This window comes from Pieris rapae, chromosome 4 (assembly GCF_905147795.1).
Source record: "Pieris rapae chromosome 4, ilPieRapa1.1, whole genome shotgun sequence".
NCBI classification, from domain to species: domain Eukaryota; kingdom Metazoa; phylum Arthropoda; class Insecta; order Lepidoptera; family Pieridae; genus Pieris; species Pieris rapae.
In genome coordinates this window covers 11,055,014-11,068,818 of record NC_059512.1, presented here as the reverse complement: position 1 = coordinate 11,068,818, position 13,805 = coordinate 11,055,014, and positions in this window count along the sequence as shown.

Sequence of the window (13,805 nt, the reverse complement as noted above, 5' to 3'; positions counted from 1 at the left end):
TAGAAACTCCTTTTAATATTATATTTTACGGTTAGTTATTTGTTATATATTTAAAATACATTAAAATAAGTTTTGGGTATTTGACAAACAACAAGTAATGGTAAAACCCTGCTAGTATACAAATTTGTACGATTATCGACTTGGCAGCGAGAGCGGAGGCTCCCAACTGTTAGATTCTGCTTAGCATCTGAGGTTTCGTTTTGTCTTCTTTATCAAATTTTAAGAAACATAATAAGAATTATTTCCTGCTCCTAACTTCCGTTGCTTGACGTCAGCAAGACCAACTCACAAGCGAATACGTAGGCGAGGGTGACATAAATAGGGTTTTATGTTGCGTAAAGTTGAGGAAAAAATATTATATCTTCATCATAATTACATCAACTCTTTTTCTAAAGATGCAATCTTAAAATTATGACTTATTCGGTGCGATGTTTTTGTGATTTTTTTAGGTTTTAGTTAACGGCTATACCTAAAAAAATTACAAAACATAAATAGGATGTACGCTATGTGTACATACAAAAAAAAATCTTTAGTGATCTAAAGAGATTTTTTACGGCTTACAGCCTTCCATATATTTTTAGATTTTTTAAGATCAATAAATAAATATCTATCGTTATCGTTTGTACTATATACGAAAGACTTACAAAACTACTCCCTTATTGGGTGGTGGTCTGCACTCTGCACCCTTACTCAAATTCCTTTAGCGATACCGATCCCGAAAACACATTTTTGTGGGTTTTCTTGGGGTCGCAGTTGAAAGTAACAGAGCCAATGTTTCTCCCAGAGCAGACTTCGACAATAAGGTCATACTATTGCCAATATTCAAAATGTTACCGTAATACCTATATATATATCTAAATCATATTTATTAGAAAAAATCTATCGATTTTTAAATCTTGGATTAAGTCTCAGTCTCTTAAGTTTTCTTATATAATCTAGGGAGCGATTCGTGCTTTTGTTTGGATTATTTATCACTCGAAATAAATGCACGCTTATGTTTATATAAAAAATTAAAAAGTATCTTAAAACAAGATACATCTTTATAATTTTGACCATGACGTTTTTATTGGGTAGACTTTATTTAACTCAGAGAGTTTTATTCAAAATTGTTAAAAAGGCTTAAGGGTTAACGATTACACTCAAATATTATTTAAATAAATTTTATCCAATCGGAAGCAATCGCTTATGAATTTAATTGTGACTATTAGTAACCGTTATTTTTTAATTAAGATTTTATGAATTTCGAAGCGGATGCTGTAAACCGCAGAGTTCGTGGGTTCACTCTGGCCACCTGGCGTTCCTCCCAACCTCAAACCGAGCAGAAACTATAGTGGACATAACTATTACTGTTCCATCGGTTTAGGCTGGAGGAATATTATTTGAGCACGAGCATATTATAATCAACCGTGGGACAGAAGTTTTTCAAGCACTTGGCAACGAATTGTTGATTTGCGCGGGTGCTTTTCATGAATCATTTAATTGTAAAACAAAATGGGTATTTCGATTAAAGCATTGTACATTGTGATTGTGTTGCTCCGGATGACAGGTCGCCTAAGTTGTTTGTGAGACCGAAGAGCGGCGACCACGAACAATGGACCAGCACGGGTCACAGGGCTAGCCGAGATCGCCGTCTAATTAACGGAATTTACGTACAATTATAGTTTTAATCAGGTGATTGTTAATTTTAAATATTAATCTCACGGCTGAGTGTGCACGGCGCATTCCCATAAGATTTTTTTACAATTAATAGTCATTGTACGAACAAGAAGAAAAGTATTGTCATATTATTATTGTAGTACGACCTTCGTTAGGTACCTTGGTTTTTTAATAATAAATATTATTTTCGATCGTTAAATCCACGAGACCTCTCATGACTCGATTCCAGACAAGGAGGCACCTGGCACCCGGCACCGTTACTCGACAACGGTGACTCAGCGCTCGTCTCACTGCAATTACTACTTTGGTATACCTCCTAATATAGTGTCGACAATATTTTTTATAAGCTGCTTTATTACAAGGTATGCTGAGCTCATAATTTATATATTTTGAAACTCTGCATGGATTTTAGATAATCTCCTTTCTCTAAATACGTCTAAGACCAAATATATATGTTTTCACATACGTCAAAAACGTCAAAAAAAGAAAGAAATATACATACATTAAATGATTCTAATTCATATACTGACAGTTCTCAAATCAAGGGCGTAGAACGGAAGAGAAGAACTGGCAATATGTAAACTCTATCCCACCTAGATTTTAAATAACAGTCATGGTTGAACCTTCACAACAACTGCAACTGTCCTCTCCTGGAACGCATCAAAACAACCAAATACCTGACATTAATTATTGATTCAAGGCTTTGTTGGGGCCCTCAAATGAACTACCTATGTTCTCGAGTTCGAAAAGTAATAAATGTTTTCCAACGCCTTAGAAAACCTTCTTATCTACATATTATAATCAAGATATCTTACTGCATATCGGTATGGGGTGGAGCGGCAATAACTTCAATGCTGAGCGCACCCAACGTGCCATTCTTAACATATCCTATAGGAAACCTTTCCGCTACTCAACTTCAAAATTGTACAATGAATTATGAAACAAAACCTTTTAACTGTGAGACAATTACACTTAACAGCATTTTGCATACTTTTTTGGAAACAAACACCCGCCGCACCAAATCAAACTGTATATATAAGCAACACAAAATAGCACTTTCTTCACCCAACGCTTTTTCTCCATCCGAGGCCCTTTCAAAGGCCCATCTTTCAGAAAATAAGCAAAGTCACAACATTATCACTAACATTTCAAAAATCACATTAGATACATTTACTAAAAATCTCGAACAATATCTTGTTAACCTGTCCTACGCTGATACAGAAAATATTCTTATTGTGCAAAAATAGTTTAAATATAAATGTGTTGTGGAGATGTCATTAACTTTACATGTGAAAAGGAAGAGTCGGGCTGCCCACAACACAGGGAATCCTAGTGCACTTCACTTTATCCAAATATTCCTGTATATTGTGTCTAATAAAGTTTTCTTTCAAACTTTAACCTTTCACCCGTTTCAAAATAAAACAGAATAATGTCACTTTAAAGCCCAACCTTTGTTAGAGACGACCTAAAACATCTCGTGTTTGACCACACGTTGTCACAACTTGTAGCATCTGCATACATTACCATGCCAATAAGCAATACAACAACTGATCGCGCCGCCGCTGCCTGGGCGACCTCATCTCGTATGCTGGGACGCACCTCCTTGTAACATGCAAAATTGCCCTTTAATATAAGGCGATTAGATATTGACCATTGACAATTCGTAAGCTATATTAATTCTTTTGATTTAATATGACATACTTAAGAAGTTTGTCATATTCTTTTTCACTAACAATGCAAGGCAGCGTCGAGGTTTGGGTTGAAGTGCGGCGTCGTGCGCATCGTCACGTAGGCTGCCACGCGAGAAGCGAGTGACAGAGGGCCCGTGCCCTGCAGACGAGTTACCGCATTCTAAGCCTTTCTATTAGCTATTGTAAACCATTGTTTCGGTCGGTCACAACTCACACGCCTGGTTCACTTAATTTGGACCTTTGTTCGTACTATTCAAACTGTGTCAAGAAAAGGCTTAAACGGTGCTCTAATGAGAGTGGATGTAATATTTATTTCAATACCATCTGTTCTTAAAATGACTGATATAGTTGATTAGACACTTTTAGTGCCTGCGTATATAAGGTAAATTTTTTCTTACACATATTTCGGCGACATTGAGGTAGCACTAAGTTATATAAGAATAAAACTTTTGAGTTCTGCTTAAAACAAGATCGGGTCAAGGAACTAGCACTCGTGCAGTGTGTAGGACCGCGAGGCATGTGCAAGCTTTCCGGTGTGTCATGGTTTCAATATAACCGCTCCATTGCGTTTTTGTGGCTGGATTATATTAATTTACTCACAAAACACGCCTTGTACAGCGTTTAGGGCCCACGAATGTGTGGTATGTCCGGAAAAGTACACGGTTGGCACTTGTTACCAAATACTGCTAGAATGCGTCTGGGTCAATGCTTTGAACTGCATACATCGATATCGTTGTATGTTATTTGCAGACTGGCTTTTTACGTAATCAGTAACATGTACAGTAAAAACCATATGATCTATAAAAAGTTGATAAAGTAGCCCAATGTGAAGATGTATAGCTGGGTGAGTAGCTAATACAAACAATTTGTAGGTTCCTGATGAATTTTCACCCCGTATTGAACAAAAAATATATAAAACGATCGCAAATACATAAATAACTAGAGTAAAGTATACTTTAAACGGCCTAGTCATAAGATTGATAGCCTTCGATGTTGATTACAATTTCCATGGAAAATCGATGCGTCAAGCTGCAGCCAGGGCGGCCAGATCGGCACCTGCCACCATTACGCTATGAGAATACTTAACGATACTCACATACTACGGGATAGATCCGTATTGACTCACCACCATGATGAGTATTTGGCTTTTACGATAATAAGCGAAAGTTTCAGAACTTTTCAAATAAGTTTTGGAAAATAATCGCTTACGCGAAACAAACGCTTTATGCATCAGATGATACGATGCAAATTATAACTTTCCGAAATAAGTATACCGTACATGTAAAATAATTCAAAAATAAAGATGATACTATTTTTAAGGGTTTCTCCGAATCCGAGATTTGTCAACTAACTTATCTCAATATACGCATTTGCTAAGATTATTCATATTATAAGATAACTGTATAAATATTTAGATAAACAAGCGTTTGAGATTATGATGATAATATAATGACAGAAAAATATGCGTTTTTAGCCGTCACAAATGCTGCGATACGATTTAGCTTTGCTCATTATAATTGATTGCATCAGGATTTTCAAAAATTATGAAAAGTATTTGCAGCCAATTTGCCAAGGTTTTAATTTGAGGTTTTTAAACAATTTTTAGGTATATAAGATTATGATTATTGTAACTTCATAATATTAAATGAAGATAAAACTGTCATGAGACACCATTGAATGTAATTGAAAATAATAATTAATTTCCATTAACTTTTTAATGTTTTATCTAAATACTATTATATATGTATATATAAATACTGTATAACTGTATAACACATTACAAATTGTCATGTTTAATGTAGTGTTGCATAAACTAAATTAGTAATTTCACGTATTAGAAAAGCAAATAATACTATAATATAAAATTAGTACAGTTTCAGCTTGTAACTAAAGAAATCCTTTATATTATTTATAAGGATAACTACAGTATTTTGTCAAATCGTATGCACAATTGCAATCACATTAAAAATACGTAATATCCAGAGCGATCCTTTTGTGTTTCTGTATCGTTGTTTACAATTTCCTTCCTTATGTTATCCCCGTTAAGAAGGACGATTTTGGTACTTGGACACAAACTAGGGTATTACGTCCAGATAAGATTAATATTATTTCTTTACTGAATAACGTTCTTTAACTAAAAGTTTAAGTTTTATTGAGGTGCGATATTCATTTCTTATTTTACGTTATTATATAAAATAAGAAAAATTTCTTTCGTTGACAATTCAATTAAGAGTTTATTTTCTATAAGATCTACAAACTTACACTCAAAAACGTAATTTCTAAAATCACAGTGCACAAAACAAGATTATTTACAAAGTAAAGTGATAGGTGAAATATTTCCATGATGTCAAAAAAGGCATAAAAATTGAGATAAAATATGTAAATAAACGAGCTATGCAACATGTGGCAACGAGGCAGGCACGCGCTATTTCACGCGATGACTCAGAGGGAATCCGCAAAGATACGTTGCATCCCACACCACAATGTTTTGATTGCAATTGTTACCTCATTGCAATGCGGTTGCCCGATAAGCTATAGCCCTCACTAGACTTTCATCCGTGGTGTTGCGCAGCGGAGGTGGCGCGAGCATGGTCCGATGTGTTCGGCCGGATGACTCGCTCCATTTACTGTTTTAATTGTTACAAATGTAGGTCTTATAACTAACTTAGTCAAGTGAATGTTAAACTATAATTAATAAAATATTGATGCATTGAAGTTAAGTTTCGTAATTGAAGAATCGCTCCATCACTTGATTTAATGTTCGTGTTGGTTGGTAATTATATTCTCTGATTCATAGAATGATATCCAATTTTGAAATGTTATGAAATCATTCTACAAATACACGTATTATACAACAAAGCTTATGTTTTGTTGTATATTACGTATTCTGTATGACGTGTATGTGTATTTGTATAAACGAAGTAAAGCGATTGTACATTTCAGAAAATTCTTAATTTCTGGTAAATTAACGGGCCATAAGAATCATTTGGTGCTTTCAAATATATATTATACTTTTAAATTCATAAAAAACATTACTTTCCTCACCATCATATTACTATTACAGTAGGTACAGGCAGACTGTAGGGCGCGTGAGCAGTCCGGCCTCGTAGCACATGCTACGTAGTGGATTTAAATTGCTACGAACGAGCGAGTGATTTGCAGAGTATAGGCGATATTTTGTGTACTATTTATTACAATTATTTAATGACATTTGTTTACGACAAATCTCAATCTCTCTTATTATTGGTAGTGAAAGAAATACAACCATTGAATCAACCTTTTCATGATATATGTATAAAGTATTATGAATGAGAATAAAAAAGAATAATATGGCGAATAAGCCGTTGACCTCTAGATGTTTTAAATTTAAAAACTTTTCTAGGTAAGAAATTTCCTTTGGAATATTACTAAAACGTATTACAGACATCAGATTCTTCAGCTCACGTGGCCGCGGTCTTTCGAACCAATATCTATATTCAATTATGTACCGTCTTTGATATTGATAGCCATTCAAAACAGACAAACACGATTATTTCTTATAAAAGTTGTTATCTTCTATGTTAACAACTCTAATACGAAAAAATAAAAACCGCCAGATCTTTCAGGTTTCCTTCCGTCAATTACTAAAAGATCTTTAATATTTGGATGGAGCACAATAAGTCAGAGGAGTGCCGTGAGTCAGTCGAGGAGGGACTTACCGAACAGGATTACATCAGACTCGTGTGAGAAGCGTTCATGTTCATTCCTAGAACGCCAATAGTAGGACTTGCAACTGACGTCAGTTCGTCTCCATTTACGTCTGTATTTTTCAGAAGTTCTAAAAACACTCATGTTCAAATAATAAACAGACTGACATGCGTCAAGTAAAATAGGTGTATAGATACTTGTAATGCGTATTAATTGCTTACGGTGCAGTGATTCTTTTGTATCTGCAGCGTTTGAATCCAAGTCAATAAAAATAAAAATAATACGAGTAAGTAGTAAGAGACGACACACGTTTCATATCTGCATAAGATTATATCTAGGTATAAGGCCGAAATTTTGCATCGAAAATTCTTGGATTTTGCTCTACGATAATAAAGTGTAAAGGTGTTACACAAGGCCATCATTGCGAATGAAGTTTTGTCCAAAAACTCAACAAATTGAGTTGCGATACGATCAATAAAGCACTCCTTCAATTGAATGAAGGACCACGTACATACAGTTGTTTGTAATACTCAAACTGGTTGCGGGACTTTACTTATTTTGTCATTATAGAGGAGTCGACGAGTAATGCGTAATCACATCAGTATTCCAACGGCGTATGCGCATCTAGTGCATGTACGCTCTCAGACTTACCTTGAAACAACTCTCGACAGTTTATTTCGTTTTATTAAATGTAAATTCTAAACAAACCTCATTGGAGAAGACGGCGATTTTATTTCTAACGTATTAGTCTAACCCTTGCAGGTGGGCAAAGGTACTTATTAGGGCATCAGCATTCCAAAGCTGTTAGTCAATGTGATCCACTACTGGTCGCTCAACTCTAGACATTTCCTGACACGTTCCTGTTATAATATACGTAAATTGAGTACGTCTTTACTATTCTTACAACAAGTTGGATGTCTTTAATAGTAATTCTAGGCATTTTTTTAAAGTTCAAAGCTAAATGCGAGTTATTGCAGTATACCAACCCAAATAATTGAAATTATATGTATAAAAATGTTTGAAATAGGAATCTCGTTAATAAAAGCCTAAATATAAATAGCCATGTAAAGCTGACACTCACTTGAAATGAAAAATCGTTAAAAAGTGTAATTATGACTCACGCGGCATATTATAATAACTGGAAATCTTCATTGGAATGTTAAAGTTACTTCACATGACATCCCCTAGCCACCCATGTTATTCCAAGAAACGTTTTCCAACTACACACATTTACTACATTTACTAGCCATATTTAAGCACCAACATTAAGTGAACAAAGGATTTCCGCTACTTTCGGCACTTAATACAATAAACCGGCATTATCTGTGGCAAAAAACATGTTTCTAAGTACAAAGTTATGAGTAGAACTGCGGCGCCGGCGCCAATCACGGTATTGTACCAGTAGCCACATAAATCTTTTATTGTTTATTGCACTCCCGATCGGACCCATTCACGATTTCCACAAACTCCAGACAAATATTTGTGCTACATCCGTTTCGGCGCTTATCGTTTGACGGCTTAAGCTGAGAACATTACCTGCCGCGACGGCTATGCGAACCTCACAAAGTAGGAATTCATTCATTGTGTGCGAGCATTTGCGGCGAGTGGCTCATTGACACTTCTACTCGCTTCATAAGAACAAGTGACTCATCAATAATATGAATGGGAGATACGACTTGCAGTTAATGGAGTATTAATGCGACGGTGTTTGGTGCAGTGCAAACACCTGCTTTCAATTAATGATAAATGGAACGAAATGATTTTATTGTGAACACCAGCTTGCCAGATGACTGCGGCCTTGTCCTATTAAACGAACAGGAGTTAAGTGACGTCAAACGGCAGGTCACATGTGCTGTGTATCAGAATGGATGTGGCTTCATTAATCCCACAACTTTATTTAATGAATGAATTAGCTTTAGCAGCTTCAAATCAGGACCTGAATATATGAGTAGAACATCGACATTCCTAGAAATGTCTCATTTAAAAATAACGTAGTATAAAGCGTCTATGTTGCGTCTGCGTTAGGCAAAGATCTGTAAATTGTTCGGTTTCATTTGGAACAGTTTTAACAGCCGACCATGACTAGTAAGTGTGTGTCGCATGAATCGTATATGCTTGTATGACAGGCATCGTCGGGGGCTTGCGTCGTGACGTCACACCGCGTCAGCGTACGCGTGTTGCGTCATGCACGCACTAGTGCCGTATCGGGCACGCATCCGCCCGGTATTAAGGTCACTCACACACGGACATTGAACTTGCATGCAGATGACTGCTTGTCACTCGATCGAGATTCGAGGTCCGCATGCATTGCTCAACTACCGACTGGTAAAATTGTAAATGGTGATTCAAGCTCACTATAACTAATCGCTAACAGGCTTCTACTGAAAGCTGCCTGGGTTTTCCGGAAGGTTTCTGCAACTTTCCTCACAATTAGTATGCAACAAACTAATTTTTGTTATCACATAGTTTTCTCTATTTTATTTTCAGTTTTCAAAAGAAAATAGTAATTATAACCTGCCCTAACAGAGTGTCAATTGTTTTTAGCCTAGTTTGTTGCATAATTGTGAGGTTTTTTTATAAAATGAGTCGCCTGTCCATTAATACAAGTTATATTTACACTATTTATTAAAACCGTATGCAAACTACTGGATGTGAAAAATAAGAAAAGTTCTTTTCCATTTCGCACTATTTCAAATTTTCTTAAAACAATATTTGTTTTTTTTTTATTAAATCTGTTTTACTTGTCAGACATAGTAAATATATTTTCTGATATTATATGGTAATATGTATTACCGAATACATCATCCTGAACCTTGTTGTTAATCAAGCAAAGGCTTCAATTTAACATTATAACATTTGACACTACAGCAAGAATGCAACGTTAATTGAATACACTATTATTCAGACGAAACTTTTTAATTTTTATCTCAGTTTGCTATTTATTAGACTTGCAACAAATAGAATATTCGGCAGTTTACCGAATATTTGGCAAGGCCCCTGACCGAATAGCCGAATATTAGGTAAAAGTAATAAGTACAGACGTGATTTCTTCGCGCTCCTTTGTTTTGTCCTTCTGTACTCATCGCCCGCGCGCCGCGCGCAGTATATTGCTAACGCACTGCATGACTACCTTATGAAAGATTATAAAAGAAAGAACCTTACCCTTCTAAATTTTAATCCCTTTCTAAATTCCAAAAAAAAAATCCAATTCAGAAGATGATTATGTACCAGTGTTATGAACCAATGACTACTTAAATGATTATAACAGAAATGAAAATATGAATATAAGTATACGTAATCAATCGATTTTAATTTTTGAGTTTACCAATTACTTCTCTATGACAAATTATTTAAGTATGTATCGGCGGAATGTTATAAAAACAGCCGAATATGCCGAATACCGAATATTCTATAGTTAAGCTTTATAGTGTGAATAATTTAATTAGCTTTTATATGGGCAATCCCTTTTAAGAAAAACGTGCATCATCACTGAATTAGAACTTAAATAACATTTTATAAATATAGTCGTTTATCTACAGTTTATGAACATTTGAAACTTCAGAATACAGTTATAATAATCACGTATTTGAAGGACGATACTCATTTGCTGTAATTAATGAAAGTGTGTGATATATTATTTGTTGTAAAAATAACGGCAAGGCAGATAAATTGGTTAACCGCAAAGTGATCGGAATCAAAAGTTTAGAGTAATCATTTGTGGTTAACTCATGATTATTAAAAATGAATATTGCTTAAGGCTTGTCCAAATGAATGTGTAGACGAATGTAGGAGAAGGGTGAACGACTCTTGTCTCTTCTGTGCAATGTAGTTTCTTCATTTCTATTGTTATATATCCGAAGCATGTAAGACGAAAACTTTTTCAAGAACAAAAACGACGTTTAGTTCCGAGGGCATTTTAATAATGAATAGTAAATGCATCAATTACACAAAGAAAAATAGCAAATTGTTAGCATATATATAGTACTACCAAATATTTTTGCGAAAAACAAGCAGAAACAATATTTAAAAAACCAGTTGAAAAGGCCTTTATGGTGGGCTTTCTCTAGCACCTATAGATAGATTCGATTCAAGTGAATCGGGTCTCCAAACAAAATGTCAAACAGACACAAACTTTCATCAAAGAGTATCATAGAAAGCGTTGTTTGGAGATTTGTGGTCAATTAACGAGGTTTTACTTTTTGTAATTTAGTTGCCTTTCATTTTTGAATAGTGGATAAAAATAACAAATAAATCCGAATATATCATTATTCAATTATAAACCTTATGTTTTCCTTATATCACTAGGGTTGATAACCGCACACTGAATGCAAAAAGTGACATAGTGTTTTGTAAACATGAATTGTGTACGTTTCCTGTGATATTATTTAATTTCAACGAAATCCCTTAAAAATATCATAGTTTTTAAATAACACAAGATCAATCAAAAAAGGAAAGGAACGAACACACAAATATAAAATATACAAAATTGTGTATCATAGCTACATTCACAGTGTTATGTCTCTCTTTCTCTCTATCTCTTTAGAAATTCAATCCATATTTGCGCTGCAGATTTATTATGATTCCTAAGGGAGTCGGTACGGAATAAGTTTAAGCAATCAAATATTACGACTATCTGATCAATATGTTCTTGTTGATTTTAAAATAAATAGTGACTTTCACCAGTATATGACTCGAACCAGATCAAATCTAAGCGTATGACCAACCAGGATCCCTAGTATTGTCTTTTATTAACATAACTTTTACACATTTAAAGAAAAACACTTTTTTAACGGATTGAAGTTATGTATTATTGTAAACTTATAATTATTTAAACATAATTTTAAACCAACCAGGATCCAAATAAGCGATATTACACAATTATTGTTACTGAATAATTTCAAAACTCTAGTTAAACGTAAATTAATCATTCAAGCTTTTAAGAAATTTAACGATTATTTAAATGATTCTAATTCTTGGGATTGATTTAAATATTTGAAGTTGCTTTGCCTAACAAAAACGTTGTATAAATCTGTATTAAAAACAGTGATGGAGAGTTTTTTGCCAGTTCTTCTTGCCCGCTCTACACTCTTGACTTGCGAACTGGTACTAAATGTAAATCTGGAATGGATTTACCATCTTTTCTGTTGAATGATGATGAAACGAAAAATATGAAAATAAATTAATTTTAGTAATTGGCTAAGGTGATATAGCAGAAACAGGTATAACTGTATGTGGTTCAATCTTTGCCGGGACCAAAACCATAAGTGTGTTATGGAAAGCTAAATTCCGATTTTTTTACTGAAAAATAGATCGACGTAGCACATATACATGGTGATTGATTCAGCCTTGTTCAACGGTTTATTGTTAAATATATATCTTAAATAAAAAACGAATACTTGGAACTAATTTACTCAAGCAACTATTTTTGTCCTTGATTTTCTAATGATAATTGTTTAGGCAAAGACTAATAATTGTTCCATTCATAGAGAGCCAAGTCTCGACATGAACGCATTAGGACTGGTGGGGGTTAACACTTCTATTTAGTTTGTTGTGATTTACCCGACACCTTCAAAGGGCCTACAAAACTTTTGTTTGCGCTTGTCAATGTGGTTGTGAAATGGAAATCCAGTTATAATCAACGGACCACGGCAAGTAAACATGCTGACGCTAACATGTTGCAACTTGAACTTACACTAAGCACGCTCTGTATGTATGTGTATACATTGGACCTACGGATATCCACTTTCAAAGTAACATTTCGTCCGATCACCATTTTAGATTGGCAACATCACATCACGTACGTAATACGTATATATTTACGTAATATTGATGCGTAAAATTAAATAGTGGGTCGGTTATATTATATTATGTAATAAAAGGGATATGAAATGAACGCTTTACAAATCGGCTGATTTAAATATTTTGATTAATTATAGTTTAATACAGGAGAGAGTAGTTTTTTTTTATAGAACAGAGGGCAAACGGGCAGGAGACTCACCTGATGTTAAGTGATACCGCCGCCCATGGACACTCTCAGTAATTTCATTAAAAGTCGTTGGCTGTGACGAATTAATTCCACGTCGCGGGGGTAACCCAAGGTGACTCATTTACTGTTGGCCAGCCTCACTGACGCACTCTTGTGTAATTCTATCACTGTAATGCTAACAATCATTGACTTCGTAAAATAAGCCTCAGCATTTTCCTAGCTAATGTTAAACCGGAGACGTTTTTTATCCATAAGGGAGCAATGTGAGCTCCAAGTTCTGTGTAATAATGGAATATATAAAAAACCAGATTATTGACAGCTTTTTTGCGATGTTGAAAAGTCGAGATGACCGCGAGCGACACTTAATTGATCCATTCTCGAGCGAATTTGCTCGGTGACTAAGAATGTAAATGTTTATTAGTCATGACCTAACTCAATAATACTTGTTGCATACCTTGAAATATTACGAAATACTGTGATAATACATGCATCTCTATGAGAACTTATATCTGATATGTAGAAAAGTATAAAATACATATTGGTATATTTATTGTAATTAAATAGTAATAAACTAAAAAACCCACCAGACGCTATACATAAATAGCACTAATATGAAAATAACCCGCATGTATTACTTTACTACGGAATAAACGTCTAATTTGCAAACGATTATATTGAATAACAGGTAAGATTATTGATTGGTAGGTATGTCCTGGGTTTTAGCGACGCGTGCGCAGCACGAGGTAGCGGCGCGCGCTCACCTGTGCCTGTGTGTGTATATGTGT